Here is a 27,392-nt window from a genome sequence, read left to right as displayed (position 1 = left end):
AGCCCAGTGACCCGGGCAGCTGCCCGCCAGTATAAGCAGCTCCAACAGCACAAGCAAGCAAGCAGCGAAGCGCGCTTGCCTCGCTCGCCAGCTCGTGCCGGACGTTCGTCAAAAGCGATCGAAGCCAGCCGCAACGCGAGCACAGCCGAATGACAAAAGCAATTAAGCCCTCTGACACCAGCGTCTTCGCTAATTATTGCGCTGCTCCAAGTGGGGGGCTTCCGACTGGGGCCGAAAATAAAAGCCGCGCGCGCTTTTCTTCTTCCGCTGGAGGAGCGGTAAGGTCGGCCATTTTTCGTCTGCTCGCTCTCGCGCGTCGCCTCTCCTCTCTCTCTTCTTTCCGCGCCGGTCCGCAACGCGCCTGCGCGCGGGGCTGGTCACGTGGGCTTTGTCCGGGCCAATCGCGGTGGCGTTCCTGAGAGGAGGATTGCAGAGGTAGCAGGCGGCCGCGGCGAGCGACTCATCGGGAACTCGCTTGGCCGTTGTATACGTTCGTTGTGCCGCTGGCAGCGAGCGGCGTTGTGGCGATGGCGTTGGCTTCTGGATAAACAGATTGTTTTGGGGTTATCGGTCCCTTTGCCTGGTCGACGCGAGCGATCGTGCTGTGTGTGCCTGTGGGATTCGGTGCTTGGTGAACGGCTGTGCCTGTTGGATTTACACGTCGCGGGCTCTCAAGTGTATTGTGTAGCTGCGTGCGCGGCTCTGCGTTCAACAACACCCCTCCCGAGGCCCCCTTGAGTTCGCTTCGAGGTAAGCCTAACAGCTTCTCCGCACCGCTCGCGACCGGCGTGTCAAAAGCGTTCTCGGCTTCCAGAGCGTCCGTAGACAGACGAATGAGTCACGGATGCATGTGCCAATGTTGTGTCTGATGCTGCCACCGCCGCGGCACTTTTGAGCTTGGACCGCGACTCGCCGAGACTAGAATAGCGCGCTGCTCCTGTCGTTGGGAGGAGACCTCCTAGGGGGCGAGGGCCTCATCTGGCCATGTCCCGAGCGCGCCTTGGCTCCCTTGCCCTCGTCGGCGGCCACTAGAAACAAGCGTCCAGCAGGAAACCGCCAGCCGCGGTATCTCGTTTGTTTCTGCCGCCGAGCCGTCCATTGGAGCGCCCGGGAGAAACTGCGCGTCGTCAACGTCATCTTGCGCTGGTGGTAGCCAAGTCCCATCCAGTTGTGCGATCCAGTGCCCTTCCCTCACACAGCGCGTAACAGCTAAGCAGAAACCACTATATGGCAGGCAGGCCAACTTTGTTCCTTTTCCACGATTGCGGTAACTGTCAAGATGATGAGGAGCACTCCTCCGATGCCCGTGTTATCGGATGAAAATTGAGCGGGAGAGCGCAAAGATCCGCCGCGCACGACCGAGTTTTGTGGGCGACTTGCATCGGGACCTCGTTTCCCGTTAAAGTGGCTCTTCCTCTCGTCATGCCGGCGACCCCAGCTGGCCACACCCATCTTTAGGCTCCCTCCGTAGTCTTGAACGTCGCCAAGCACCGAGGCGAGATGCCTTTTGTGAGCCCAGTGCCCCGCCCAGCCCCCCTTCGTGCGAGCGCGGTTGTCGTCTGCTATCCCGCGCGGCTTGCTGCCTGTCAGATGAAGGTTATTGTACTGTTGGGTGCTGCTCTCTTAATGACAGTGACTGCTGTTGCACCTATCACTTTTATGTTGTCTTTTTCCTTTTAAGCTTGACCAGTTCGTCTTTACTGGAAATTGGCAACATAACCTTCATAGCGATGACATGATTTCGTTCCACTGGATGCATAATTCACGGTGGGGAAGCCACAACTACGGCTATTTGTGAAGAGTGACTGAGTGGAGCCGTCTAAAAGAAAGGTGCAACGTTTGGTGGCTGTCACGGAAGAGAAGTGACTTATTAAAGGTTATCGACATTAATTGAATGTTGTGTTATTCAACTGCAAGCATCCCCGGAGGAAAGTTTCTGAGTGAAACTTGGCAGTAATGTGCCGTTGGTGAAAGAGGTTACTTAAGGCGGACGATCTCACGGTGTCTGCTATGCAGGCGAACTCGTCTGCAATGAATAAAACACGAGGCGGAAGTGGTTATCTGCGAGTACTATCGATTGTAAGGGACGGAGCTCGCACGAGGAACTGTCCGACCAAGCTTGTTGCGCTGAAGCATCTCGCACTCGATTGCCTGCGAGGGGCGCAATTCACATGCATGTGTGTCAAACGGGTCGTTCCGCGAGCATATTATGCGCGCTTCATCACAAATGGTTAGGCCAGCTTTCCAAGGCCTTCCGTCGTGTTTGTTGTCTGGATTACTTCGGCGCACATTTGACACGCTTCCATGGAAGATTTAACGTCGATCGAAGACCGGCTTGTTTCTTACAGGTCTGCGTGCGGATTCGTAGTGCCGAATTATAGTAGTAATAATAATAATTGGTTTTTTGGGGAAAGGAAATGGTGCAGTATCTATCTCATATATCGTTGGACACCTGAACCGCACCGTAAGGGAAGGGATAAGGGAGGGAGTGAACGAGGAAAGGAAGAAGGTGCCGTAGTGGAGGGCTCCGGAATGATTTCGACCACCTGGGGATCTTTAACGTGCACTGACATCGCACAGCACACGGGCGCCTTAGCGTTTTTCATCCATAAAAACGCAGCCGCCGCGGTCGGGTTCGAACCCGGGAACTCCGGATCAGTAGCAATTAGAGTAGTAGAGTTCAAAATTTTCCGATTGGAGCTTGCCAAGCCCGATATGTTTCAACAGAGGGTTTTAACTGACGCAGAGAACGCTGTCTCCTATAAAACTGACTTCTCAGTGGTCACTCGCAAGAAACTTGCTACGAATCTGCCGCTATTTTTCGGACCACATTTGATGGGTAGTGCCGCATCGTTTGCTGATTTTTATCAGTGTGTGAGGCGTGGCAGTCGTGCATTCACAGGACAAGATGTACATTTGCAACTAATTGGCGCTTGCTAACAAGCGGATATCTAGCTGCCAGGAAAGCCAGTACCGATCGCCGATGCAAGGAAAGTGGGCGTATCTCCAGAGGCACCTGCTAAAAAGCCGCTTAGTGAGCAGTGAATTGGTTTGGTTTTGGTTGAGAGTAGGATTTGTGACAAAGTCGTCCCCTAGTTCGATCGTCACGCTAATTTGGTATTCACTGCTGCGCTGTCGTTCCACGGAGACCGGCGTTTAATGTCATGTTTGGGCATTAATTGTTCGTGGTGCTTATTTGCGTACGCTGTGGGACTGCTGAGAAATGTCTACCGTAATCGAGTACGCGTAAGCTCGCATTCCTCGAATCGCTTGAGAGTGATCGCAGCGTCACCATCCTTTGACGAGCCTTGTCTCGATATCAGTGGGGTCAGCGGTACTCGGAAGTAGACCAGTTCTGTCACTGCTGCGAAGCTTATTAATAAAGTCTTAGAACTGTGCGGCTGCGCCTGAAAAGCGGCGTCGCACTTGTATGCGCCTCATATGTGTTTCAAAAAGGTACTCTGAGAAAAAAAGGTACTCTGAGACAAGACACCGGCGCTGGTAGGCCTTATTATATAATGAGTTGAAATTATAGTTGCCTCCAAAAGAGGCTGGCTTGTAATATGTATACGGTTTGTGCGCTAGTCCTTCGCCGTTTTGTAAAGCATGTTAGGGAAAACGTTATTCTTACTGCACAAACTTTCGGGCATGAAACGACCACACGTACAGAGGGAAGCAGTGGAATTAGGCTTACCAGTGACGGCTGAAGAAGGTTTGGAAGAAACATTCGTTTTTGCAATGTCCGCGATGTGTGTGCTGTTGACGACGATGGTGACGACTGTGTGTGAATGTCGTTTAATTGGCAGCAATCACTTACCGGAGTAAGCAGGTATCTTGTTCCGACACAGGACAGCGTCGCTTGTACTTTCACGGTTTCCCGCTTGTATCGAAATACCGCTTACATCGAATTTTGTGCTGTCTCCGAGTTTTTCATAATAAGAGCGACGTTTAGCCTGCCTGTGCAAGCCGTACTGAAACCGACAGTAGCCCAAAACAGTCTTATAGGCGCTTTGGCTAAAAAAAAATAATGTAAGGCGCCTACGGGGGAGAGTTCAAGGCCACTTTATGAATGAGCTGTTCGATTCAATTAGTCTTGATAGCCGGATTGTGCAGCCTTCGGTAATGAGTTTGCCTAGCTGTCCTTCAGTGGGCAAATTGTGCAGTGCGAGTTCACAGGAGAACGTGACGTGATTTCGGCAAATACATGCTTTTTTTATTTTTTCATTCAGTCATCACGGCTGAACGAAGTCGAGCAGTCTATTAGCGCCCGAAAACGTCTGCCAGGTCGTTGCTGCGCCGTCGGGCGCACTGGCTCATTACGTTCGTAGAGGAACATCTCTGTTGATTACTGCGTTGCGTTATACACGTTCGCCGCAATCGGGACCTGGACACCGAATTCGTCGTGACGCAAGCGCGGGCCCTGGGGAATGGATTTGAAGCGCTCGCCGTTTCGTAAAACATGTCTGTTGTGCAGCGCTCGATCGCTGCTCTCCAGCTTAGCCGTTATTTATTTATTATTATTTTTTTGGGGCGCCGACCGATCGTCTCTTAATTTTCTGCCTCGGTAGCTTTCGACGGAACTTGGCGGGGGCTAGTGAACATGTCGCTGGTGACGGGATAACCGCTTCGTCCGCCTCCGGAAATAGTTTTCGATATTCGCAACACGTTACGCGCGGTTGGTGATGAGAAGGAATAGTGCGGTGAGGAAATTTGGCGCAGGATTATTTTTGCGCGCTTACTACTTTCCGCGGTAAGCGTCATCTGCGCGCTGATATCGGAGCGAAAATCGAAGAACGAAACACGGAGCTGAAACGCGTTTTTTTTTAATTATAATTCTCCGGATTGAAAAAAGAAACTGATTAAAGTCGAATCGATATCGACAGCAGCGACGTATTCGTAAGGCGGCCCTCTTAGGACACAGTGTTAGATCGAGGCACGAGACTACGCTGATTGTATTTAATCGAGGCTGGGGAGTGTTGAAACGGCGGACATGTTGCGTGCGACCACTGGTATCTGTGTAGTTTTGTGTGTCTCTTGGAGGGCCTATACCGCGCTCACAGTGCAGTAACGTTGAGTAACCTTATCGAAGAAGTTATTAAGAATCAGTCCCCCCTCCCAGTGCAGGGTCTCATGAATAATGGTTGCGGCATGTATTCGGCGCTTGTTGAATGTGCTGGCATTCAGGCAGCGTAGCGCATGTGCTGGCGCTTAGCATGGGCATATTGCAACGGCCCCTGTTCCCTCTGCCCTGCAACGGTTCCTTCAATCGCCTGCTTAAGTTGCACAACACATTCGCTGTCTCTCTCTCTCTGATCGCGTTCATCCCGGTCCGCGCACTTGGCATACGCGACCAGCTTACGAGATGAACGTCCCTTCGCTTCGCGCGTATTGCGCTCGCGTTCCTTGCCCCGTCGGGTCGCGCGGTTAAGGATAAAGCCAAGATATGACGGCAACGCTGCGTATCGTGCAGCTGTGGGCACCGCACTTCGTGTTCCTTTAGCCGATTCGTGGTTCGTTTAATAGCCTTCAATTGGCAGCTGCTGGCGTGAGTCAGTGCACACCGCCAATCTGAGGAAGCGTACGCACACCCCCGGCGGAAACTGTCAAGAGATTGTCGCTGAGTCGCGCGTCAAAGACTCATTTCCGGCCCCCTGTGTAGATTTCCGACTCAAAGTTATGAAGTTCGGTCTAGTCTTCTCGCGTCGACCGGCAGATATGACCCATTCAGGGTCTCGTGGAACGTCTCATGGGTGCTGGCTACACATCGCAAAGGTGACGTCATCCGGTGGTGCCTATCGCGGAGTAAAAAGGGAGTAAGCTGCTGTCCTGTAGCGCCCTCTTGCGCTAGAGGACAGCAACTTACTCCCATGTATAGGCGTATTTGTGTCGAGTGTAGCGAAGCGGCCTGTTGCAAAAGTTGCATTGACCAGTCGACTCCCTCCCAGTCGTTGCGTCTCTTCTCTGATGGAGGTCCCTGTTCCGATCTCGTCGGCCAAGCTGGCATATCTCTTCGGAGTTCTTTCGTGGGTTCCCAGACCTATTGGCCAGCCTCGGCCTCTCGGGGAGGCGATGACGTGAGAACGTTCGGGTGGTCCGCGCGTGTCACGCACGCGCTTGCAGCGCAGGGGTCACTGCCCTCGCCACTTCCCGCGGGGAGAGAAAGAAGCCCCCCTGGCCGTGAATTACGGCCGCCGAGTAAACGGACGGAAAACAGATGTCAGCATCGGGGCCGGCCCGCCCAGCGCCCGGTTAAAAGGCGCACGAACGGCGAGAGAGAGACATTAAGGAAGTGGCACTGGAGAGGAGGAGAGGCAGAGAGAGGAAGGGCGCTAAAAGAAAAACGCGCGCTGGCTGCTATTGGTGGAGCAGCGTCCTTGAATGCCTGCTTACTTGGCCGTCGCTGATGGATGGGTTCGTATTGTGCTGACAACTAGTTGCTGGTGCATCGGTCGGCCCTCTGCCGCTGGGAGCCACGCACATGGCATGGATTCGGGGTCGCGACCCTCCTTTCCATCCCATCGTCACCCCACCTGCTTCCCCCCTCCATGCGGGCTTCTTGTCGTCTTACGTGATGCCGTTTCCAGCTCGTCGTACAAAATTCTGGATCCCCCAGAAGGCGCGGTTTATAACGAGCACGACCCATCGGGTCGGTCTAACGCACGGATCTCGGTCGCCGCGAAGCCTTCCCGAAAAAAAGGAACTCGCCCGTGCTTCTGTGTCTTCCCAGGAATATTTGAATAGAGAAGAGCAGAAACGGATGCGCGCGCGCTCCGCGGCGGCGCGTGCCGAAAGCGGAACTCGGGAGAACTCGTAAAAAGGCCTCCTCCTTCCTACATCTTCCTGAGCGCTGCAGCTGCCTGTGCGGCTGTTTGACACGCAGCAGAAACCGTTCTCCTCCGCGCATTCGTGTCTGTACTGTCGTTTTACTCTCTTATTTTTGTGCCCGCTTCCCTCGTAACCAGCAGCAGCGCCAGCGCAGACGCACTCAATGGAAAAGACAGGGACGTATGGGCCCCTTCCCCCATGTCTGCTACCCCTCCGCGACACCTCCAGCCTCGACTCCAACCTTCCGCGCGCGCGATGTGGAAACAGTCTTAACAGCACTTGCCGTATATATGGGGTCTCTCTCTGGCAGAAAAAAGTTGGGCTGTTTAGTTTGACGTCTCGGATCTATTCAGCAGATGAGTGCCGGAGACGGCAGGCAGTTAAGCCCCATTTCCGGCCGTCTGTCGTGTCATTCCTTCTTATTTCCTTCCGTGTTATTGCGCGGTCCGTTATTTATTTGTCGCTCGCTCAGTGAGCGGAGGCAGGCAGGGCTTTAGTAGGCGCTCTTGACGCGTCCCGTTTCAGTGGGATCAGTGCACCCGCCTAACGACTCGGGTGCTGCCTGCATGCACGGTCGTCGCCAATTGCTTTGGCTGACCTTTCTGCTATCTCTATAGTAGTCGGTACCAGGCGCCTTCTTGGAGAAGCCAGCATAGAAGAGGCGGCAGCGTGCACCCGTGTCGTGTGCCGCGCCCCGTTGAGGGATACGCGCCACTATTCCGAGGTCGCATCGCCGCGATTGCGCAACGACCGGGGACGCGCATTCCACTATAGGCCGGAATAGCGACGCGTACCCGGCGAGTGCCATAACAGCGGAGTCCTGTCGGAGACCAATTATACGGGTGCTCGATAAAGAGAGTGCGCGGCCGTTTCGTTTCCTTGGCGCGTTCCTCCTCACTTGGTTTTCTTATTTGTTTTATTGGTGTATCTATGTCTCCCCGCTCTTCACTCATCCCGTCGGCGGTACGATCGATGTCTGGCGATGTTTCGCAAAAAATAAAATAAATACAAAACGACGGGGCACAGATTTCTGGGGCTAGGCCAGCGCGCGGCGGGCGATTGCCGGACGCCGAATTCGTGTAGCGGCGAAGCGTCGGGAAGAGAATGAACCGGGGGGCTACGGGGAGGGGGCGGAGGCATCGCGCGCGCTGCCGAAGTGGCAGCTCCGAGAGCGATGTCGGCCCGTGTGTGTTGGTCGCACTGCCATCCATCATCCGTTTATCCATCACGCATCTGCGGGTCCCCGGAGTGCACTGTGCGCTCACAAACACACACACTCGCTCACTCACTGGTACTATCGCGTGTTGCGTCGTTCTGTGTCGTAGTATCGCGGCAGCGGCAGCCGTGTCTTTCTCTGCTGTATCTCCCTCTTGGCGGGAGCTGCTCCGTTAGAAGCGCTTGGCCGCCGGTTCTCTGCAGCAGCGAATGTGTTCCGAGCTTTACAAGGCCGGTGTGTGGCGTACACGGTGTTGTACCGCTCCGGTGTCGCCCTTGCAGGAAAGTTCGTGACAAACGAGCCCTGTCTGCGTTTGTGGCGCCTGCCTCTAGTGTCTCCGATTTATCCTCGAGATTCGCGCGACAGTGTCCTCTGTTTTCCTCGCCATTTGCTAGAAACTAATAGAAAAAAGAAATAGTGAGAGATAGTGACTGAACAGAAGAACAGCGTTAAGTGCTTACTTAGGCGCTCGGAAGCTCGCCGCGTATCGATTAAACGGACGGATACAGTCACATTTTAGGTCAGGTGCAAGAGAACAAAATGTGGTCGCTCCCTGCGGGGTCAGTGCTAAGCGCAAAGCTTTCCCTTCAAGGTGAGAAGTTCGTCGTATGTCTCGACCGCCGGTTTTAATTTTTTGAGGGCCGTTTTTTTTCCCCCATTGGCATACATGCTGTGTTTCGGCGGCGATGTTGGTCGGCGGTCGAAGCGGCGATAATGCTCGAACTGCCCTCGCTTCATATCTGCTGGTACTTGCGCCCACATACGCGATGTGCTCCGACTCTCATGATCACTCTTCCTTCGCTCTCTCTGTGCCTACACCTCTGTCTGTGTGTGAAGGCAACCAGCCGAACATAATGCCTACTGAAAGGGCAACTCGGGGTTTTTCGAACATTTCAAGTTGGAAGTCACGCCACATTCTTTATAGTCCCCTTCCCCGTCACAACAAACCGTTTTTCAAAATACAGAGTGGGACTGTTTTGAAAGAGCGAAAACAGCAAAGCCGAAATCGAAACTCAGTCCGTTTACAGGGGCTATGGAGGAAGGGAAGAATTTAGGAGAGACCGTTACTTCACTTTTTTTGAAGCCGACCGTGAGGGCTAACCCTCGATATATGTTTGGCCGCCGTCTCAGCACGCATGCGCAGCAGACAATGCGACAGACGACGCCTCTGCGCCCAGCGTTACTATTGGCGCAGCCAAAGACTCCCAGTAGTCCTTGCGAAAAAAAAAATGAAGAGAATGTTTACTACATTCGAATCGACGCGAAAGTACGGATATGTGCTACATAGGAGACGATGAGCGGGCAGTGCCGTGGAACGGAGCGCTGGAGCTTCTAGGACATAATAGTCAAGAGACGATTTTGCTTAGCTCTGAAGCTCCGGATTAGTGCATTCTCGCTAACAGGTGATTTCCGACACACACTTTGGCGTGCAGCTCGGATAGCGTGGGCCTCTCCTAAGCTTTCCTTCCTCCGTGCCAGGGGCGATGCTTCGCGTGGCGCAGCGATGTCATCACAAACATTACTAGAAAAACACCCGTACGCGCGTTAGTACAGCGACTGAAAACGATGAATGCTTTCATAAAATGCCCGAGGCGACCTAATACGCGCACAAAAAAAGAAAAAAATAATTCTGTTCAAGTGCAGAGGGGGCATTAACGGGCGGTGAATGTCTTCGACGTCGAAAAAACTGTGTTGCCCGTAGAAATCAACTGAATTGAGGTCACGGAATATGGCAACTTTAAAATAGTCTTGCGCCAGAATTAAATGTCGCGTGGCTGACAAACTTAGTGGATGTAATCGGGAACAAGAGAAGCACCTAGAGTATAAGTTTCAGTAGAATATGGTGGCATCGATTAACCCCCAGAGCTGCCCTCTGATCTCTCTGCATTTGTCTGTTTTTCGGAAGTGACGTCACTTGCCGTAAAGACATCGGCGGGTTCTAATGCTAACGCATTGCCAACTAGTGGTGTAATTAGGCGTCCCTGCGAATTCTTATTTTCCCTCTATGATGCACGGGTATTGGCAATAATGAAAAACTGCCCTCGTTCTGTACTTGCAGCAGTGCGGCATGCTCCTGTCCCGGGTGTTACTAAACGGCGACACGACACGAAAGTGAAGCAAGCGCGTAAAATATTACCGCTATTGGGAGTTCCGCGCACTTCGGGGTCGGTTTTTAAAAGGCCATTCCCCCGCGGAACCGTCGCGCGCGATTTCAGTTGAAATTCAGATGCAGGCTATGCTGCGACCACACGTCCTGTCGACGGCCCTTTATTTATATTTTTTCTCTTTACGACTCCTTCCTAGCTGTCGCGGTGTCCGCAAACCGTTGAGCAGCGGCAGCCACGAAAACACGAGCGCGCACGTTTAAGATCAAAGCGCATTCCCCGAGTAGCGGACGGAGAGAGGGAGGAAGATGGGAGCACCGCATTAGAGGTTTTCCGCCAACGGGTGGCGGGGGCTAAATGGACGCTGCAGCTGGATAAAAAAAAAAAGAAAAGGAAAGCTCTGCGTAGCCGCGGTCTTTTCGGCAGTGCCGCCTCGGAGTGTGCGCGTCGGTCGATGGGCCAAGAAGCCCCAGATGGAGAGGTTTTATCCGCCGCGCTAGCGCCGCGCTGCGTCGTGGACGGGGTTGTCCCCTTCCATCGCCGTCGTCGCTTGCGGCTCGGCGCCGAGCATTCTGGCGTCCGCAGCCGCCGCGGCGAGGAGGAAGGGTGCCGAAAGGAAGAGAAAAAAGAAAGAGAAATGAATGAACGAAGGAAGGATGCCTTCTCGGCGGAAGGCGCAGTCGGCGGAACAGCGCATTTAATGACCCGCGCGGGAGCAGAGCGCTTTCTTCTTTCTCTTCTCTTCCCGCGCTAGCCGGCGTCGGGCGAAAGGCCTTTTGGCGATGCCATTACGCGCGCGCGCGGCCATCTCGCGATGGCTATCGGCGCGCGCCGCCTATGCTGCACGAGCAGCGTTCGTCGATCTCTTCTCGTGTTGTGTTTCTTTCCTTTCGCTCCGTCTCTGAACGAGCCGGCAATGAGCGCCGTTTGTCGAGCGGTGTAGCAGGTAGGCAGCAGGTAGTAGCGGCAGGAGCAGCGCCGACGGAATGGTAGTTTCCTTCGAGGAAGGGGAGGCGAAGGTTGCCTCGTACACGGACACACGCGTCCCCCCTCCCCTTTTCGGTCGGGCCCCGTCTTGCGGTGTGTTTATGATATGCGTCGGCACTGCGTTCCTGCCTGCGTGTGCGTGCCTGCGTGCGTGCGTTTCGCAGTTGCAGTAATTTGCTGTAATGCGTTGCTGATATCCGCCGCGCGCGAACCCTTACCTGCGTCTCCGTTTTTCGCTCGGGGCCGCAGGGCCTCGCGCTGCACGTTAGGGGGTTGGTTGTGACCTCGACTTGGGCTTGTCGGCGCTGCATCTCGTATGGCAGCTTTGTGCGCTAGCTGGTTATGTTTGCGCGATTATTTCTTTTGTCTTTTTTTGCATTTCTGCGTGCAGTGTTATGGTTCTCTCGAGATATGTGAGAATGTGCATATGGGCGGAAAAGTGAAAGTGCAAACATTGACCTGTTTCGGTCGCGAAGAAACGCGATCAAAAGGCGGCGTAACGATGCCGTGAGGCGTGTACTCAACTTCTATAGCTCCTTTATGATGGAGGGCGCGTCTTGAACTTTGAGAGCTATACGCTTGCGAAGCACATTCCGGAAAAACTGAAGGACCCGATCGCCTCGCGCTTGATCGGCAGTCTGGTCCGGCACGCCAAAGAGAACGCGAACTTTATCGCAACCAGCCTTTGGCGGCGTGTGTGTTCGTGTGTGCATATGGTTATTACCCGCCAAGAAAGAGATACCCCCGGAGAACGCGAACGATATCAGAGCCGTGAGAGGCGAGGCCGCTTGGTTTCGAATTCAAGGCCCTTTGTCCTTCCCTTCTTCGACGGCCTCTCGTTGGCTGCTATCGAAGCGATCCGCTGTTGCCACTCCGGCGGTCTGTCTCGGTGTATGGGGAGCGCGCTGTATTAAGGTGCCGCTTGTGCCTGCGTCTGCCGCGAGCGCTTAATTCGCCCAATTACGCCTCTGCAACAATCCCTACTCGCACGCTCGCGACGGCTCCCCGCAATTATGCGAAAAGGTCCGCCTCCTCCTGCCAGTTATTGCATCCAGTTTTTGTCCTTGATTTGAAGGAGGCCATCTTTCAAAGCCGCAGTGATGGTCGCGTTCTGCTCCACGAGTTGGCGTGATAGAATGACGCCTATTGGCCGCATTAGTAAGCGCGCTGTATTATTTCGTCTCGAATCGATTTCGCCTCCCAACGCGCATTCATTCCTGTGCGCGTCGTGCTCGATTGCCACTGGTGCCTACCGGACGGATTGGTGTGCGGGTCCGACGCAAGTGCAGCGTACGCGAGATCCAGTCAGGCTAAGCCGCTCGCGGAGAATGCTGGGATTTAATCGCCCGTGTGGTCGGGCCGGCGCCGCGTGCGAATGTAGCGTCCTATTTGCCTTTTATTATTTCGAGCTCAAGGGCGAACGTTGTCTCATGCGCTGCTGTTTGGCTCCGGTCGGGTGATTAATAAGCGGGTTAAGCGTTCTCTCCGCGCCGCCTCGCTTTTCAACACTCCCGATCCCGTTGCTCCAAGGGCGCGTGCGTTGTACGCGGTGCTCCCATTGTAAACGGTGCCTCCATTAGTTTCGCTTGATTGCGCTTTCGATTAATGGCCGACCCTAGTGACCTTCAGCATCCATACGGAGAGCTTTGGAGAAAGGGGGGGGGGGGGGTGCCATCTGCTCGGTGCAGGGTGGCCTGTGCTTGAAGATGCAGCACACCAAACTCGGCAACGAAATCTGCGCATGCGTGGGCGTATTCGTCAGTGCAGTCAGTTCGGTAACCTTATCGCAGTGCGCAGCGGTTTTTGTCGTAGTGAATGGGTTCAGGGGGCTCACGCTTACTGAAGATTTTTATACCCGGTGGTTTGCAGCGTTGGATAAATAATATAAGGGTGATTGTTATTTGCACTGAGAACACGACAGCCGTACCTCGTGTCGGATTTGGTGGTCATAACGTAACCGGTTTGTACCCACGGAGCTAAGATGCCGCTACGTATCGCCGAATGATGTGCGCAGATCCCAACAGAGTGACTTTCTGTAGTTCACAGATCTTATTTTTATAGCTTTATTATTATTATTATTATTATTATTATTATTATTATTATTATTATTATTATTATTATTATTGCAACACTTGACGTCGTGCCACCTTGGAGCTTCCCAAAGGTGCTGCACAGTACTTAGCGTATTATAAACCAGCTATAGATATTTCCATCGGGCGACTGGGCTGTTGCAAACCGGTTCCGCTGCCCCTTCCATCGTGCTAGCGCCGGGTGCACACAACAGTCGAGACAGAAATATGGCGACGCCCAGGGAACCCCTGTTGGAAACGTCTATAGGGTCGATGGCTCTCGATGGGCGGTCGCTCTTGATAATCTCCGAATATGCATATCGCGTCTCTTCCTATACCCTTGTTTTCTTTGCGTCATCCCGACGTCTGTCTGGTTAACCTCCCTGCTCTCCGTATCCCTCTCTCTCTCTCTCTCTCTCTCTCTCTCTCTCTCTCTCTCTCTCTCTCTCTCTCTCTCTCTCTCTCTCTCTCTCTCATCTGCGCATTGCTTTCTTCCGTCGGGCCGCCGCTAGTTTCAAGCCGGCGCTGCGTACGCGATCGCGTGTCGGCCGCCTCGTACACTATATGTGTGCAGTCCGTGTGGGATAAGATTCCCGTCGTCCTCGACTCTCTAGAGCGCCGCCGTATTTGTAATTTTTTTCTTCCTCGGAGGAGGACAGCCGCACAAGGACGCCTATACTTTCAAACCAGCAGCGCGCGTCGCATGACGAGCAACAGCACACTCTGGACCGACCGACGGCGGCTGTGTGCGGCTGGGTTGACCGTTGTTCTTTTGCGCGTTCCCCTTCTTAATTTGTTTCTCTTTCGTGAAGAGAGGAAGTGCGTCTGTCCTCTGGCACGGCGTCGTTCGCCTCCTCGAGTTTCGCTCGATAGCTTCTTGTTGCTAACATGGGGACCGTGTGTGGGTGTAGACTTTGTGAAACGTTTTCCTGGAGAAGCGTGTCTCAATACTTGGTCGAGGTCCGCGCCTTGGAGAAAGTGTTGAGCGGGGTATAGACTGTAGTTAAGTAAACTGACGCCACTCAGCGGTAGTGGCATCGTTGCACACGTCTCCTCTTCTTCAACTGCCGCTTGCTCTGGCGAAACGAGGAGGCGGCGCGCCTGTGTCGGCTTTTTGCAGCGTTGTATAGCCCTGCACTTCGACGCATCGCCGATCGCCCTAGTTACATATTACTCCGGTCGTGCTGCACTTGTTTGATGTCAGGATAGCGACGTCAAAGAGTGCCCATCAGGCCGCCTTGTGTATGTAGGTCGTCGGCATTGCGCTATAGGGAAATCGTTGGGAATGAGTCGTAGAGATGAAGACAGTTTTCCATCACGGCGCCGTCAGAGTGCAGGCTACGAGCAGTGATTGCCTGCCTTGCCTTTATCGCCATGGCTCGTCCGTTGCGGTTCTAGTTCTGGGGTGGATACAACTTCGGCTCTGAGAAGCAATCTCGCAGCCAGATATGTTATTATTATTTCCTGGAAAAGGGGTGGAATGGGGGATTGAAGTGACTGGAGATGATAAAATGAGCGGTATATAAAGATGTGGTAACGTGCAGTGAAAATTTGACAATTCTAACTCCGATAGGACCAACAATTTCTTCGAATTGCGTGGTGTTAGAACGAACGGGAATCTGATCGGGCACCCCATTACACATGGGGTGCTGACGTAACAAAAACCGAAGTTGTAATTAACCGGAAGTTAGAATTAACAGGAAGTTAGAATTAAAATTAACCGGAATTTCGAATTAACAGGAAGTTAGAATTAACAGGAAGTTAGAATTAACCGGAATTTCGAATTGACCGGAATTTCGAATTGACCGGAATCTCGAATTAACAGGAATTTCGAATTAACCGGAATTTCAAGTTAACCGGAATTTCGAATAATAAGCGAGTTTAAGGCTACCTTTTCTACAGGGCCCGTTTCAGTACGGTTAGTCGTTCCTTCCCGCCTCCTCGCTACACGGCCCTGTTTCCAGAGGTGCCGTGTGGCCCCATATTTACGCAACCCGTGCCATACAGTCACGTCTCTCGGCCGGCGGCAGCTGCGATGGGTATACGTAGATGCAGTTGAAGCGATAGCGAGCGGAGCCAGCCGGCTGTCGCCTGTCCGCGCACGCCACTTCTCCCGTTATCTCCGCCTGCCGTGGTTCCCTTAACTTGGTTCTTCAAATAATGAAGTGGCGATATGCACGCACGCGGCGCGAAAGCCCGTATCCGTAGCAGCGCCAGCGGTGCGTGAGCAGCGGCAGCTGCATGTGCAGGGTGCTGAGGTGCTACGCTCGCAGCAGCATGGGCGCGCGTGTTCGCATCGGATAAAATCGCCGCCGCGGCGTCCCCGCTCCACTTCCGCGCGCACGAATCTTGCCGCTGCGGGCCTGCCTCGCTCGTTCCCATGGGGGAAGCAAAACAGAGACAATGGGCGGACGAGGAAGAAAAGAAGACTGAAGGAGAACAGGAGCGGAGGTTAGAAAATAAACGCCTGCTCTCTGCGGAGGGACCGGATCGAACCGCGCCCTCGCGCCACCGCCGGCGCTGCGATACTGCTGCTGCTGCTGCCGACAGGGCGTTCTCCTCTCCTTCGGGCGCGCTCTTGGGTCCCCACCCACTGCGCCAGCGACGACGGCCTCCCCTGCGCGGATGCGGGCATTGTCCGCCGCGACGCTGCGGTGGCGCGAGGCACTTGTCACCGGCAGCCTGCGCTCTCTGTGTGCAGGATGCCCGTGCAGCAACGAAGCGAGGGAAGGATTGGGGAAAAACAAATAATAACGAAAAGAAAAAGATAGCATTGATTCACACACGCACGCTGGCATGCACCGGGAAACGCGGGCCTCCGCTGTGCTGCTGCTCCTTTGGCGGTCAATAAACTGCGTATGCACGCAGCGACCGGTGTTGTGCTTCGTGCGTCAAACACTGGTGCCAGCGTGCGTGCGTTTTCCGGCACCCTGGCATTCAGACCTGTCCTGTGCGGTCCCCTCTGTGTACGAGTTGCGGCTCGGTTCCCGTTGCCTGTCCGTCTGACCCTCCGCGCGGGCTCGAAAGATGCGAAGAATAAAAGCGGAGCAAACAGCGCACAAAGCGGCGGACGCGGAAGCGGTCGATACGCTTTGCGCGTCACGGGCGGTTTATGTGCGTGTGTGGAGTCGTTACCGGCTAACCACGCGTTGCGTTACGCCAGGTTTAAGGTTGGCCGAGATGGCGGCCGGTTTAAATTTAACGAAACCGACTGTCTACTCTCTGTGTGCGCCCGACGCGCGCTGAAGCAGCGCTTGGCAGCGCGTCGAATTCGAGTCGATACGCGCGTATCGGTGCATCTGAAAAGTCGCTGCACAGCAGCAGCAGCGTCAACGACGTAGAGGCTTGATTCTTGTATCTGCGACGCTACCCGAACCGGTTATAGTCGCCCAGGTAAAGTTGTGGTGCGCGTATTGCCCGTCTGTCACTGGCAGTGCCGCAAGCAGCGCGAGGGGCGTTCCCCGCCAAAACTGTGCTCGCGCGCGCGCGTGCTCTTTGCGGTCCCGCTTGTGGGACACACCCGTTTATAAAGAAGCGTATTATAATGAGCGCGGTGGCGGCGATGCGGCAGGGCTTTCGGCCGATGTATTTGCTGCGCGCTCGCTCGATAAATTTTGTTTGCGCCCACCCCTCCCTCCATTTCCATCCTCCGCTCTCTCGGTTGCGCGTCCGCCAGCCTGCAGAGAAGTGACAGGCGTGCATGTGTTATGAGCGTTTTTTTTTTTTCGGTGGCAGCGCCGTTCTTCGATAACAGTTCTGCCTGCCCGCCGTCTCTCGTGTCTCGCATGCTACGGAAGCAAGCTCGTTACTGCGGAAGAAGCGAGGCTGATTCTATTGTGCTGCAGTGTGACCTTTTGCATACTTTCGGTTTTCTCTGTGTGGTATTCTTTTTGCTGCTGAGTGCAGCCGCTTCTCCTTTTTTGTGGCGAGGGTTATGGAGTTGTAACCGTAACCGGTGAATTGTTCGATTTTCTACGGGTTTTAGTTCATTTTACGAGTTTTGAGTTGTTTTAATGAACGGTGGAGGGTTAGGGGATGTAGATGAGGTGCCGAGGTTTAGACTGAGTCAAACAATTTTCCCTTTTTGCCCGTCTCCTAGCCAAAATTGTACTATAAATAAATGTTATTATTACTTAATTATTATCTTTTTACTTTAGACCAGCGCAAATGAGCAGCGAAGCTTGCACAGAACGCGCGGAGGCGTGTTTTTGTCGGGGGCCTTTTTTTGCCTGCCGTCCCCGTCCAGCACTAACTCGCGCAAAAGAAGGGAGGGGACCCTTACGTCACCTCCCGCTGACTCATCCGCAGGAATAGTAAGCGTCGGGGACGGCCATAGCGCGCCCACGCAGTTGGCATTGTCCCCCCCCCTCTCTCCCCCTTCGTCCAGACAATCGAATTACGGCAGTCCGCGCGCCATCGAGACTCTGGGCGCTGCATGTGCAGTCGCCGTGCCTGGAATCTTTGTCTCCCTGCTTGTCCCGTCCGGCGTCCTTGGCTGCTGCGACCGACTCGCTCTGTTGTAGTTGCGCGCAGGGACTCAGCGCCAGCTGAGGCTAGAATAGCGGTGGGCGCATGCAAAAGCTATTCGGCGCGGGTCCATTGCCTCTCTGCGTGCGCGAAGAAATCTCGAGGCGCAGGCAGAAGCTGCAGATTGACCAGTCCGCCGGCCCTTCTGTGCCTAGTCAGCACAATACGCCGTCTCTGCTGTGGTTCCCTAATGTCGACAAGCATAAGCGACCGCTTCTAATCGTCCGTGTTTTGTGCCTCGTTGCGTGCGGGCTCATCGGCCACGTTCGCGTTCAGCTTTTCCATTCATTGATGGCCGTCTTCTATAGGCAAGCGGTTGCCAAGACACCGCATTCCTCGTTAGGCATCTTGCTTCCCTTCTCTTACTGCTGCACTCCGGGTGCGTGGTTGCTATGGCGCTACGATGCTCAGCGGCGACGTCAAATAACGCTGCAGCGAATTAGCAGACCCCCGAAAAGCAGGGAGATGAGAAGGAAGAGGGGAATGAAAAACAGGAAAGAGTCCAGAGGTCGCGTTTGGAGCCGAGTCAACAAATCCTCGCGCAAGCCGCGTCTGGCGCGCGTCGTCGCCCCCTGCTCTTCAGCTGCGCAGACTGCGCGGCGGCCCCGGGTTTTTGGTGTTGGTTCGGCCCTCCTCCGCCCTTTCGACGACGTCTCTGTCTCGGCGCGGCGAGCCAGCGAAGATGGCCCGCTGGTCCCGAATTATCTTCCTCCCTGCTATCGACTCCGCCGTCTCGCAACGCACACACACTCTTGACGGACGTGTGTGTGTGTGTGGAGTAGGGGCGCGCCGTGTGCACGCGCTCCCCCACTCCTCTCTACGTCTCGACGTCCCGTCCGTTTTTTTTGTGTGTGTGTGTGTGTGTGTGTGTGTGTGTGTGTGTGTGTGTGTGTGTGTGTGTGTGTGTGTGTGTGTGTGTGTGTGTGTGTGTGTGTGTGTGTGTGTGTGTGTGTGTGTGTGTGTGTGTGTGTGTTTCTCGTGAAGCCAGTTTTGGTTACTTCTACTTCTTAGCTGCTGCGTTGCACACCATCCCACCCCGCCGTTCCGGGGCTTGCTCCCACTGTTGAAGCCCCGCAGTCGCGGTCCTCCCCGTGACGCACAGACGGCGGCTGGGGCGGCCGTGAAATGAAGCGTTCGCGAGCGCGGCTTGCTTCACCTCCCCCCCCCCCCCCCCCCTTCATCGGCGTCTGTCTTTGCGGCGCGCCAACTCGCGGCTGTGTGCCCATCTGCAAGGGCGGCGGCTGTGTCTCAGCTGCTGATGCGAGTACGACGACAAGGAGGAGGAGGAGGAGGAGGAGGAATGAACAAGTTTATTGAGGATATATATGTCCCTCCCTCCCAGGCGGTGCCCCTAATCCGAGGCCCAAGTTAAATGGAAAGACCGTGATGACCACGTAGATGAGAAAAGAAACGCCCATAGGCTGCATTTTTCGTTATTATTTTCCCAGTTCATTCCTTCGCCCTTCTTCCATTGAGAGTTCCTGCTTGGGACACCATGGCTGACAGCTAATCAACCAATGTCACTTTTAGGCGGCTCCGGTATCGAAGGCGTGGCTGACAAGTGGCAGGGAAGCGAAATAATTAATGGCGAAAAGCATCCCGCTGCTGCGGGTAGTGCGAACGAGTGGATTTTCGAAACACAAGCTCCTTCGTGCCGTCTGTGTAGCGAAATTTCGTCCCTGTGAGTTGTTCCAAAACTACTGCTTGCAGCTTAGTAAGCCCCGCCGCGGTGGCTCAGTGGTTAGGGCGCTCGACTACTGATCCGGAGTTCCCGGGTTCGAACCCGACCGCGGCGGCTGCGTTTTTATGGAGGAAAAACGCTAAGGCGCCCGTGTGCTGTGCGATGTCAGTGCACGTTAAAGATCCCCAGGTGGTCGAAATTATTCCGGAGCCCTCCACTACGGCACCTCTTCTTCCTTTCTTCTTTCACTCCCTCCTTTATTCCTTCCCTTAGGGCGCGGTTCAGGTGTCCAACGATATATGCGACAGATACTGCGCCATTTCCTTTCCCCCAAAACCAATTATTATTATTATTATTATTAGCTTAGTAACTCCGCATTAGGCTCTCAAAAGAAAAAAAAATATTCGTTGAGCAGCTCTCTACGTTATGTCTTGCTGATCTAAGTGCATCACTCCGCGAGCCGAGGCATGTTCGGGGAAAAAAATCTACCGTCTTCCTCTTTACATCGCGTCAGTTCTCGCGTGAGCTCGTGTTTGTTGCAGGGCGCACTTTTTTGGTGCTGTCATTTAACGGTGTGTACGCGGATTAGAAAACGAATCCGACTCCGAGTTGACTGGGCCCACGTTCAGGCACGGATAAAGAACACCTACAGGGCTGAATTTCTTGGGGAATGTTTGAATAAACCGAACATTTTAGTTATTAAATTACGCATCATCCTTGTCCGTACGAGGCGTGTTGCGCCAAATGCAGCGGACTTGCAAAATGGACCTCCTGCGCGACTGCAGCCTCTTTGGACTTCAGAGCAGCTTGGTTGCAGTTCCTTTTTTAAGGAAAAGCGAGGACAACGTGTTTGTTCTTCGAGCACAACCGTGTTCCAAGCGATAGCTGCGCTGCTGCCGTTGTATCCTTGCGACAGGTATTCGTCAACGTGGACACGAAAGGCCATTGTTGCTCGCTCGTTCTGCGTCATGCATGCCGTTGCCGGAATATTGCTCTGCCCGCGGGAGTCCGGAAAAGAAAGGCCTTTGCTCGACGTTGCTGCTGCGGCTCCGTGTGGCAACTGTAGCGCACGTTGAAACGGGCTCTGAACGCCGCACACGTACACATCTGCGCACTGCTACATTGTCCAAATAGGCTGGCGTAGACCTGCCGGTATGCAGGTGCCTGCGGCGTTATACTTATCTTTCACTTTCTTTCTTTTCGTTTTATCTTTTTGCTTTGTGCCGGCGAGTGATTTGTGGGTAGCTAGCGTTCCAGAGCGCGTCCTTTTTTTTTATTTCCCGGTGCTGGAACTAATTTAACCTGGCTCCGCACAGGCGCCGCACCGGCGAGGCGTCGCTTGTTTGGTAACTTGGCTTGTGAGAAAGCGCTTTCAAGCTGTCTGTTTCTTTTTATATGTGTATTCCTGTTCCCTGATATTTTTTACACAAACGGATGAGCAGTCAGCGGTTGAAAGCTCAGTTGGCGGCAGCGGCAACGTTCCCGTAGACAGACACCTTGGCCATTAGAATTCCTCAAACTTTGAAAAGCGGTGCCGCTCACGCGCCGTTTGCTTTGGGAAGAAGAATGGGTGGGATTCCACGGAGGAGCGCGTTTACCGTTCGGAGTGTGTACCGCGGAGCTTGCTGGCGTCCCCGAGTTTTCTGTGCGCTGTGCCACGGCAGTGTTTGTCTTGAAGCGTCACTGAACTCTTCGTCTCTTACCTTTCCTCTTTCCAATCCCATGCGGAAACACGGCGTTGGCAACATGCCACTGTGCCCCCCCCCCCCCCCCCCTTTCCCCTTGTCTTCGCTTGTGCCGCCGACGCGTGGTCGTACGTCCTGGGTGGTTTCGCCACCTCCGTAGGCTGCGACGCGCCGTGTGATCTTCATTACTAACCACCGCTTTTTAATTTCGCGTCGGTTTCTGGCGCTCTTTGGCCTTAGGCGCCCTTACCTCGATAAACAGCATCAATTGTCAGGCGTTCTTTTTCCTAAGAGTCGGCGGCGCGTTCACAGCAGTGCTGGCGGGAAGGGAAGCCCGCGGTTCTCCCTCGCTCCTTCTAGGGGACCGGCGCGCGGCTTGAGAGGCGGGCGATCAGGAAGTCACGCCTGAGCGGGGCCGTCGCACCGGGCGCTGCTGCGGCGAGTACAGTACGACGTGCGCTGGAGGAAGAGAGAGCGACAGGCGGGTATGCGAGCGAACTGGCATGGCCCCGGCAGCGGCCGTCTCCCGTGGCCCACGGATGACCGGCGCCGAAAGGGCGAAGCCGCCGTTGGTTGCAGCGGGCAGCCTCGACCGGTGCACGGCTCTGAAGGAGAGGAGGAGGGCAGTTTTAGTGAGGCTTCGCTTATAGCGAGGCGCTCTTGATCCGCCCGGGGAGTTCCAAGTGTACGGAGAGGAGCAGTGATGCCCGGCAACGGTGTGTGTGTGTGTGGCGTCGCATTCGGAGGATAGCTGTGTGTGTACCGCCGGAATAGCTGCCCGTTGTTCGTCCTCCCTCCCTGTCTGTCTTCTTATTTCCGAGGATGGACAGACGTCGTACGTCGCGGATTCATGCGGAACAATGGTCCAGGCCAGTGGAACGCGATGCTCGCGTCTCAGGAAGCGTGCATAAGTTGGACAACACCCGGGTCTTCGCGTACAGACCACGTACACGGAGAGCAATGGGCAGAACACGTACTCGACCCGACGGGCGTGGTGTCCGTACGCTCGCAGTGCTCGGAGCTCGTGTGCATGTGTCTGCTCGCTCCACTTTTGTTTGAAGCGCTCGGCGTGCGTTGCACGTGGCCGCCGCCCCGGCGCATTCAGCCCGCAGCTCGCTTAGGCGTTGACCCCCGGCTGCAGTGGTCTGTCGACCCCGGCGAGGCCGGAGAGGCATCGCTCTGGATTTGACTTGCAGGCCTCTCTTTATTTCTGCCTGGGCGTTTCGCGCGAGCTTTATTCTACGCGCTTAGAGGGAGGAGAAGCCGGTTTTGAGCCCGGAACAATTTGTTCGGTGCTCTATACTACATAGTGCTCCGCGCCGCGCAGGTCTCTTAGGTAGTGTCCGTACACGCTTCGACTTACGGATGCGCGCACGAACCCCGTACTTCCACACAAAACGAAGTTTGCTGAACACCGGGCGCTGCTCGAAGTGTCCTGCACAAGTCTCTCATGACAGACAGACTTGACTCTACACCGGTGCAGCAACACCGCGTCATGTTTCGCTGCGTAGCCCGGCGAGTAAAATCATTTAGCGGGTGTCATTCCGCTAAAAGGCTACTCTAACCTCCGGGCTAAATATAATCGTTTTTGCGTATATTTGCAACAAAAATAACAAAAACTACACCACCAGGGGCGAATGAGTCACAGCCGACAGCTTTACCGTGACCCCTTCTCTGCACATAAGCGGCCTACTTTCAAGCGTCCCTGGATCACATCTGTTGCTTACTGCGAGACTTGACCGTCTTCTTTTATGGATGAGGCCAACAGCGTGACATTCTTCGTGTCCGACAGTTTCGCAGCTATCGCTCTTCTCGGCTTTCGAGTGCACCAATCAGGCGCGGGATGCGGCGCGGCACCCGAGCAGCTCCGCGCTTCACTCGTCCCAGACAGCATCGCGGCCTCGCTTCCATTCCGGTCTTCCCCTTCGCTGCCGGCCGACCCGCGATGGGCAGTACACACCTCCGCGGGGCAGCACTGCTGCTGCGCGCTTTGCCCCGAGACGCCAGGTGCCGGCGGCTCTGCCAGATGGCACGGCGCACGCCGAAGGGGCTTTAAACGGGCTGCACGCGTCGCCCCCCCCCCCCTTTTTTTTTTTGGCCCCCAGTCGCCCGCGTTTGCGGTGTTGCCCAGGCGATCAGCACCCCACCGTTCCTTCAGCGTGGCCTGCCTAGTGGACCGGCGGCAGCTGCTGCAGTGGTGCAGGGCGGAAGCATGCTTCCGGGGCTCAGGAGGGCGGAAGGAGGGACGGCGCAGCCGCAGATGTCGTCTTGGGCCCCGTCCTTCTTCTCCTGTGTATCTATCTGAACGAGCGACGCGGCGGCCATTGTTTGCGCTGCTCATTGTGCCGTGCATGCACCATCCGGTGGCCCTGGCCTCTGCACAGCCTGTCGCTCGAAGGGAAGTGGGGTCAGGGCGGGCGACCGTGCCACCTCGACGTTATGGGGGGACGCCCATTCAGGGCACGTCGCACCGCACCCGCCGCGAGCTCCATTCATGGCGGGATTTCCTCCGCGATACACGGGGCACGTGCGGCCGGCGAGCTAGTTGCGCGCTTTCCTGTGCAGTGGTGTTCGCGGTTGCGTATCTTTCCGTCTTCTTCCGTTGCGTCTTCCGGATTTATGGCGGAGCTTCCCGGGCAATAAAGGTGCCCGATGCGTCGGTGCTTGCCGGATTTGTCGCGCTGCAGGTCCGCTGAAGTACTGCTCAACGTGTAGTGAACACGTTGCTAACGCAGTCTCCTTTGGCTGCGCGGCGAGCTTCGACACGATGAGTTGTTAGAACGGCACTGAATTCACGGTCGGCATTGCACCTTGTTCGACGTTTCTCTTTTATCCTTACGTTATCGTTAAAATGGCAAACACGTGGCGGGCTGTACCCGCCGCGGTGGCTCAGTGGTTAGGGCGCTCGGCTACTGATCCGGAGTTCCCGGGTTCGAACCCGACCGCGGTGGCTGCGTTTTTATGGAGGCAAAACGCTAAGGCGCCCGTGTGCTGTGCGATGTCAGTGCACGTTAAAGATACCCAGGTGGTCGAAATTATTCCGGAGCCCTCCACTACGGCACCTATTTCTCTTTCTTCTTTCACTCCCTCCTTCAACCCTTACCTTACGGCGCGGTTCAGGTGTCCAACGATACACGAAATAGATACTGCGCTATTTCCTTTCCCCCAAAACCAATTATTATTGGCGGGCTGTAGTCACGAAGTGCTCCCGATTAGTTTCGACCGCCTCGGGCTCTGTAATTGCCGTGCACCAAAATGTCACCTATAACACGGGCATTTCTGCATTTCTTCGCGTCCATCAAAATGCGGCTGGTGAGGCGGGGGTCGAACTCGCGACTTTGGGCTGAGCGGCCGAACGCAGTAGTCACTGACCCGTCGCTCCGGGTTATCAGTCGGGGCATGTTTGTGGCGCTCTGCTGACTTTGTTGGGAGAGTTCGTCGCCACCGGATAAAGACGCGCCGGCACTGTATTGAACGGTTTTCCGAAGCTCCGCTGCCAGTCGTAACTCATCTGGCCTCGTGCAACGCGACGCCACGACGGGACTGTCTGGCGCTGACTTGCTGATCGCCTGTCGCGGAGTGTCTCGCGTGTGCGAGGTTTCCTTCGCGGATGGTACGTTTGCGCTTATCTCGCCGCTGTTGATCTGGCGCTGAGGGCTCAGTGTAAATGACTGATCGCCGCGAAGCGGCACCGTCAGCCTCTGTGGATACTCTTGTGACTAATGGCGCCGCTCGTTTCTGCGCTGCCAAAGTTCATCGACGTCGGCGCATAGCTAATTTCCTCCGACGTTGATGAACGAGGTCTGCGACCTCGAGTGACAGTGTCGTGTAGTGCAAAGCCGTTTACTGATTTAGATGCCGCGGATGACGGACTGCACGTGCAAAGAAGGAGAAAGGGGAAAGATACAACTGCGCGTCGAGTTCCAGTTCTATCGAGAAGTCTTGTGGGGCTTGCCGCGCAACCTGCCCCCTGCGTGGTCAGCAAAAAAAAAAAGTCAATATAACACACTGCACCATTAACACACCCGTATACTTATTGCAGGATAATCTGCATCTGAGCTTTAGTTGGTTCATGTTGCACTTAAAACAGCAGCCAGCATGGGACAGCACACATCTTATTGTAGTAGCTTTTGAGGCAGCGTTGGCTTTATTCAGAGCAACACTGATATATCCGTGTGAACTCAAATAACTGTAGGCAGCGGTGGGCATGCCGCCGACATCAGTCTGCAGCGTCACCTTCGCTTGGTCGCTGTTTTAATTAGTTGTTTCCCACAGCTTCCCGATTGGGCTGGCTCGAGACACCTGCACCCGCATCTCTTCATTGCGTCATTTTTTGTTGTTTTTTTAAATTTTGCAGCCGGTGATCTCTGTGCTTCGAACTGAGCGCCTCATACTCCCAGGGGGCGCTGTAGGCTGCCTTGGCGCGCAGATAGCAGCCGCGCTTCCATCTGGTCGAAAGTGACGCGCATACGAGCGAGCGAGAGGAATAGCGATCCATCAACGGCGGCGGGCGCCTCGATCGACGGCGCGCGAGGCCCATCCGCCGCTGGTGCAGCGGCGGGTAGCCCAGCCAACCCTTTCTTTCCGCTCACGTCTTCTTCGGGTTCCCAGTGGGTGCTGCTCGGCTGATGGCGCCCGGCACTCGGCAGTAGCGTGCGCCGACTTCCCGGAGTGAGAGCACGTCTCGTCCAGGGGTCTCTCATTGAGGCGAACGGAACTCTTCTTGCTCCCGACGGGGTTCTCCCTGCGTGTACTCATCCAGGAAGCGGCGAGGTCAGACGCCCGTCGTCTTGTGTGAAGCGCCGCGCTCCCTTGATGCTGCTGCTGCTGCCGCAACCAGGAAACATGCTTTGACGCTGTTGCAGTTCAGACACGGCGCGCGTATGCGACCGACGGGGTGAGAGCGGCGTCGTTCGCCTTGCTCCACTTCTGCTCGGGCCGCGGGCTCGCTCTTCTCAATTAGACGGGGCGGAAACTCGCTGCGCGTCTGCTGTCGGGCCTCGCCGCATCCATCATTTGCGCCGCTGGAGGTTTTCTTTTTTTTTTTTTTTGCTGCTGCAGAGCTGCTGCTGGCGAGAGACGGGCCCGGCAAAGGGTTTTGATGCGCTGGGAAAGGATCGTAGTGGGGGGATGTTGCTTTCCGGGCGCGGTGCGGCTTTACCCCTTGTTTCGGTCAGCGTGTGTCTCGGTGCAGCTGACTGACGCTAGTTTCAGAGTGCTATATCGACGGGCAGTGCGCGATGAAAGTGGCGGCTCGGCAAGGTTCTTCGAAGCTCCTGCCACGGCCGGTTTATAAGCAACGCATTTGCATCAAGTGACCGTGCTGCTACCATCTACAACCACTGCGTCCACCCGTCGTTTGTCTTGGACCGTGGTGCGCTCAGATACAGCGTAGTCTGAGAAACGCTGCTCGTAGTGGCCAACTGCATACTCGCCTTTTGCCATTATCCCGTGCCGCCATTAAATGTACCGTGCCCTTTGCATGTAAGGCATGCGCTTACATTTCGGCTTTGGGCCAATTCGTGAACCGTATGGGCATCGGCTCTTATGACGACCCGCACTCGGTGAACAGGAATAGCTTTCTATTTGGACCCATTTAAGGGCACCCATTTAGGTCGGCGTTGCTGCTCACAGTGGGTGGTTAGCGCTTCCACTTCGAATTATGGCAACGAGCCACGCAGTCATAGCCTCCACCACGCATATCGCTCTCTCTCTCTCATGCTTCCTCGATGACCCCGTCTGTCGCGCGTGAAACGGAAGTGCGCGGAGGTCGGCGCAGCTCGTCGACACGCCGACGCGTCGGTGCACACACAGCAATCGCCGTGGCCGCTGCCGCGACCCGGATGCCGACCCAGCAGTGACACGCACGTGTGGATCGTCCCGTCGCACGTTGTAGTAGTGCTGTAACAAAGCGTGTGCGGAGGCGGGCGGTGGTATACATCGAGTTCACGCCCCCCTCCCATGGCTATCGCGTACGGCGATTCCGGCCCCCGCGACCCGTGTTTTCTCTCAGGCCGACCGATCCGGTGCCTGTCGCTGCTGCTGCTGTAGCGGCCGTCGTGCCGGGCTGCTAATCGATGCCCTCTTCTCTGCGCGCATCGAATACCGTGCCGACTGATCCCGCCTGCTGAATGCTGCCGCGTGGCAGCTCGGTCGCGCCGGTATTGCGTATACTCCGGCCCGGTGGAATTCGCTCCGCTTGGGACATTGCGTCACGGCGCGATGGGAACATCTGTCGCGCAGCTCGTGTTTCGCCCCTCCTGGGACTTCGTCCCTTCGTTTCTTTTATTTGTTACG

General features: G+C 55.3%; 1 protein-coding gene across 3 annotated transcripts in view; it reads left to right on the top strand.

Moving 5' to 3' along the window:
- Window positions 1-425: 425 nt before the first annotated feature.
- Window positions 426-27,392, top strand: part of Sema1a (semaphorin 1a) — a 133,386-nt gene continuing 106,419 nt past the window's right edge. For all 3 annotated transcript variants that reach the window (XM_077658546.1, XM_077658544.1, XM_077658545.1), the window contains exon 1: window positions 426-750. The gene's annotated coding sequence lies outside the window, so the exon portion shown is untranslated. The remainder of the gene's footprint in view (window positions 751-27,392) is intronic.

This window comes from Amblyomma americanum, chromosome 3 (assembly GCF_052857255.1).
Source record: "Amblyomma americanum isolate KBUSLIRL-KWMA chromosome 3, ASM5285725v1, whole genome shotgun sequence".
NCBI lineage: Eukaryota > Metazoa > Arthropoda > Arachnida > Ixodida > Ixodidae > Amblyomma > Amblyomma americanum.
This window is presented reverse-complemented; position numbering and strand designations above follow the sequence as displayed.